The following is a 5,954-nucleotide window of genomic DNA, read 5'->3' as shown; positions in this document are numbered from 1 at the left end:
AACTAATGGACTACCCTGTATGGAATCTATTAAGACAAGATTCTTGGGTGTTTGCCAGGAAATGTCACCTTTGACTTTTTACCAAACTAATCATCAAAACTGTTTGAAAACAGAGCAACTCTCGCAGTCGGTAGCGCTGCCGCCTCACAGCTAGAAGGTCCTGGGTTCGGGGGACGCTGTGGGTGCTGGGGGCGTGTTCTCTCGCCCACACCCTAGGTGGGGTTGGCGAAAGGGCCTTTCTGTGTGGAGTTTGCATGTTCTCCCCATGTCTCCTAGGTTAGATACCCTCACAAAAACATGCAGTAATCCTGGTCTCTATAATGCCTCCCCCTGGCCAGCCGGGGTGCCTGATGGAGGGGAAAGGAAATGGTTGGAATAACGAGTTCCTTCCATGCACTACGTCCAACCGGGGAAGCTCCCCCCTGTCAGGTGATAAGACGCGGCCTGTTCACTCCTCCTACACTGAAGGAAGCATGAGCTCTGCAGTACGGGGCCCTCCCCATTTTGGTAGAGGGAGAGCAGCGCCCAGGATTACAGCTTAGGCAATTGGCACTGGATGAAAAATGGGTTACAAAAATCATGGGATAAAAATTTAGGGGAAAAAAAGAGGAACTCTCAAGCATGCCATCAAATACATAAGCTGTCCTTTCATGTGGTTATTTGAGTGTGTATCCACTTTAATGTCCACTTGTGTTTATTCACAATTTGAGATTGTTTGTACATGCTAATTCCAAGGTTAATTTGTTTTTTATTCATGTTCTCTTGTGTGCACTCAGTGTGTGTGTGTGTGTGTGTGTGTGTGTGTGTGTGTGTGTGTGTGTGTGTGTGTGTGTGTGTGTGTGTGTGTGTGTGTGTGTGTGTGTGTGTGTGTGTGTGTGTGTGGGTGCACAAATGACATTGTGTGAGGAAAATGTAGCAATAAAGAGACAAAAAGAGAAATACAGGGTGCCAGAGGAGTGTCCTTGCCGGTGTGACAGTTTCAATGCCAGCGAGGATAGGAGCTCTACAGAAACCCCAAAGGAGTCTTATAGAAATACAACTCTTTCTTTTCTTCTTTTTTTTGTCACAAATGCTAACAAGACTCCTATCCAATACCAGACTAAACAACACTAAATGAAAGACTCCTAAGAGTCCAACGTTGGAAAAGAAGACAACAAAAAGAAAGTACACATAGCCTGCGGTTAAATGTTAATAAATGAGCCACACACCACTGCATGGCACAGGGACATAAAGGCACGTGAAGCTGCAGAACATCTCCTTTACTGTATAGCTGAAATCACTTTATACAGATATTTGGCAGCAGGGGGAAAAGGAGCTGATCAGAGCCCTGGGGGACCCTGGTTCATCAAAGTGAATTATTGACGTACACCTCCCTTGATAGGTGTAAAGGCCCATTTCCACTGGGCCAGATAACAGATAAAAAAATCTCTTTCTCCAGATATTTTTCCATTCAAAGTGGATGGTAGATACAGATAAAGAAAATATCTACCACAGATAAAAGTATCTGTGGCAAATATCTGTGGTAGATATTTTTTTTCCACTTTGAATGGAAAAATATCTGGAGAAAGAGATTTTTTTATCTGTTATCTGGCCCAGTGGGAATGGGCCTTAAGTCTGATATGGTTCAGTAACATTATCCCAAGGAATGTCTTCGTTTGTTCACATACAGTACCGGTTTTCACAAAACAAACAGCACAATTTCAATTATTTCAACAACAAGGTTGCTCTTATCTCACAAATTTGAAGAATCCATTTTTGTGTTTGCTGCCGGACGGTTTACATCCATTTCAACACATTATCCCTGGCAAGGAGCCCACTCTTTTCCTCAAGAAGCTCAACCCTTATTTCATTTCCCAGGCCTTTGCCTTTATAAATGAGTTGTGTGTCATTGAATGATTGACTTGCTGCCTCCTTTTAATGACTCTTAGCCGTGTAATACTCAGTACAACAATTATATAACACGCTGGCGTTTGCTTCAAAGGAACGGTGACTCTTGTTGCAGAGAAGGTTTCATAGCTGCAAATTAATATATAGGCCTACTTGGTTAATGTCAGCACTTCCATTATAATAATCTGTTGACCACAAGTGTAAGAACCACTGCTGTATGTAATGCTCTTCTTAGTATGGAGGCTCCATACCAACATTTATGCGCCAACCCACATGCCATGCCATGCCATGCCATATGCTAAGGCAAGCCCTGATCCAGTTTGTGTTCAGCTCCCATCCATTTATCAGATGACAAAACAGATAGGGGAGAGACGTGCTGATTTGTGCATTGATCACATACTGTAACTGCAATGTCCCTGCTTCAGATCCACCTGTGTTGCATGCTGTCTCTCCTCTCATTTTCAAGGACCCCCATAACTCGGAGAGTGCACAAATGGAACCCACAGACCTGTGAATGTCCATCTAGAACCCTGGACCCCATTTTGAGAACATTTTACTGATCAATGGTCACATAGTGCCCCATATGTTTGCAGTCTAGTATTTGAACAGTGTTTGTGCCAAGTTTGTCCCTGGTGGGACTATGGACTATTGTCATGGCAAGCCCCTGAACACTGTTTGTGCCAACCTTGGTGACTGCGGTCCACGGTCAGTCTCCCCACCCTCTATGCAATTTTAATATAGGCTGGTAACAGTAACTTCAGTGTGTGTGTGTGTGTGTGTGTGTGTGTGTGTGTGTGTGTGTGTGTGTGTGTGTGTGTGTGTGTGTGTGTGTGTGTGTGTGTGTTAATACACTATTAGCACTAGAACCCTTTACATACATGTAAAAACACCTGGGGAATGCGAATGCTGCTCAGAGACAAATGTGTCTTTGCAGAAAAACACAAAAGCTACAGAATAAAATACGCAACAAACAGTGGGTGGATAAGGGGCGTGTTTCAGACGTAGATCATTAATAATGACATGGCCCAATTATAGGTTTTTAAGGGGATGACAGGCTACCATTAGCTGCTAATCCCCTACTGCTGCACCTGCTTGGTGACATCATTAACAGCAGGGTGTGTGTGTGTGTGTGTGTGTGTGTGTGTGTGTGTGTGTGTGTGTGCGCGTGCGTGTGCGTGCGTGCGTGCGTGCGTGCGTGTGTGTGTGTGTGTGTGTGTGTGTGTGTGTGTGTGCGTGCGTGCGTGCGTGTGTGTGTGAATGAAGTCTCCCAGAGGACATAAACTAAATGAAAAACACAGGAAAATGGGACAACCTGCTGAACGGGAGTCATTCCTCAGCGCTGGGCTGTGCATCCACCAGGGAGGGTTTCCTGTATAAAGGTATCTGTGGAACGGAACGGCCAGTGACTTTATCAAGATTTATGAGCTGAATCATCATTGGAAATATAAGACACATCATGAAGGAAGGGGGGGGAGAGAGAGGGGGAGGGAGGGAGAGGGAGAGAGAGAGAACACACACACACACACACACACACACACACACACACACACACACACACACACACACACACACACACTTACATACATACATACAAACATCCATCCATCCATGCATACACACATAGTTTACATACATACATACATACATACTTGAAATTGATTGAATGCTCTTGATTGAATTGAAATTGTTTGAAAATGCGAATGTTTTTATGTAATGTACATATATTTTATAGTGACTATGCCCTTTTGACTCCACGTTCTAAGTGTCAGTAACAGATATATAACCTAAGCATCTTCAGAGATGTGCTTAACAAACTGAGCTAGCAATTGAATCTCATCTACTATAGAGCTTCAAATACGTATATGTCGCTTGCTAGTTTTCCCCTGGGACTCTGGCTTTCAGAATGTTGTTAATTTTGGAGTAACAGAGCTTGAACTCAACTTGAGCATTGAGAGCCAAATGCTGAACACTAAAGACAACCTATTGGTCAGGGGTCTTCAACAGAGGTCCTTAGACTCTTATGCGGTATACAGTAAGACCGCATAAGAGTCGTTCTCTTAGGCGGTCTTGTCTTCTTTTAAAAACCTGAACTATCCTATCCTGTGCAACGGTTTCTGTCCGTTCTTTTTTTGTTTTATTTTTACACAGTGAAATATACATTTAGTCGAGGGATATCTTAAAATGTCCTGGAATAAATTCCTTACCAAAACATTTCTACACCAATGTGTTTGTAAAGGTGTTTAGTAACACATCTCACAAAGACTGAAATTCAGTTTCCCTCTGAGAATCCGTTACAGCTGATTAAAGTTGGTGTCCCATTAAATTAACTATACAGGATAAAACACACCAAAATAAATATGCTTTAAGTAGCATGTGATGGGTCAAACTAGGGGTTTTTCATGATTCTGAATCCATTGCAAGCATTTGTTTTGAAACTAAATGTCAGTCTTTGTGAGATGTGTTACTAGACACCTTTACAAACACATTGGTGAAGGATTTTTTTTTTGGTAAGGAATTTATTCCAGGATATGACACTATTTCTGAAGATATCCCCCGACTAATTGGCAAATGACCTTTCACATCACATTGCTCCGGTGTATCTTCACCTTGACAGCAGTACTTACCAGAGTGCAGAGAATCTAGATGGAAAGTAGATTCAGTCTTTTTTTTTTTTACATTAACCACTTGAACCCTAGAATCTGTATTCTGAGGGGAACATTAGTCGGGAAAATCTATTTGGATCTATGATGGGTTAGAATTGTTTATTTCTTGCTCCGACATTTCAGTATATCTGAGAAGGTATAGCATCTATCTCTCAATCAAGCAGCATCAGTAGACAAACATAATTAAACAGCCGCCTTATTATACAGTATCTCTATTGTTTTTCTCACACATCTTCTGGAGAGAGTGCTGGGGTAATCTTTGAAATGCATCGATTAGTGTCCGCTCTGTTTGAAAACAAGGAAAAGTGTAAGAGATTTGTGCTTGTTGATTGGGCACATGACTGTAACGGAGGAGGTACATCTGAGACTATGAAGATAGAACTAGATCGATACTTTAATAACTACTGTAGATGATTACTGTAGATAAAGGGTCTTCAACAGGGGGTCCGGGACCCCTAGGGGGTCCTCAGAGTTACTACAACCTTTGTGTGATAGAAGCTTTTTTCCTCCTTTTTTATGTTAACCACTTGAACCCTAGCGTCCATATTCTGAGAATTTTAGCCAAAAATAGCAGATCTACAAGCTCACAACGCCTTTCAGCGCGAGGCGTTGTAGATCGTCTATTTTCGGCAAAGAGGTTTGGCAGATTGGGAAAAGGAGCAGACTAAGAACAGAGTGAAAGGTCAAGTTTCAATATTGACTGTTCAAGTGGTTAAATATCTCAAAACACAAATTGACATGAATCCAAAATGCACTGATGATTGTGCTGTCAAACAATGACCCTAAATGGAATCTCTGAAAAGGTTGTGGGGGTCCCTGATTCATCTCTCTCTCTCTCTCAACTAAGGGGTCCTCGGCCTGAAAACGTTGAAGACCCCTGCTGTAGATAGTGTAAAAGATGGATGGAGTCCTCTTTAAACAATATGAACGTGTGTTTATTCACAGATAGATAGACAGATAGATAGATATATAGATAGATAGATAGATATATAGATAGATAGATAGATAGATAGATAGATAGATAGATAGATAGATAGATAGATAGATAGATACTACGACTAATTGAGATGGTGTTGACGGTCTCTGTTGCTATGCCGGGGCGGCATAGCTCAGGGGTAGAGAAACTGGTATTAGAGCACGAAGGGTATAAATCCCGAAGGGTTCCCAGTTCAAATCTGGGCTCCCCCTGAGTTAATGTCGAAGGGTCCTTGGGCAAGACTCTGAACCCCTAATTGCCTCCGGTGAGTAGGTTGGTGCCTTGCATGGCTTCCTCCGCCACCGGTGTATGAATGTGTGTGTGAATGGGTGAATGTAATGCACAATCTATGTAAAGCGCTTTGGATTAAAAGCGCTATATAAATGCACCATTTACCATTTACCATTTGCACAGCATACAGGAAGTAT

Source organism: Nannobrachium achirus (assembly GCF_963921795.1).
Source record: "Nannobrachium achirus genome assembly, chromosome: 12".
NCBI classification, from domain to species: Eukaryota; Metazoa; Chordata; class Actinopteri; order Myctophiformes; family Myctophidae; genus Nannobrachium; species Nannobrachium achirus.
The sequence above is the reverse complement of the archived record's forward strand: the minus strand, read 5'-3'. Positions refer to the sequence as shown.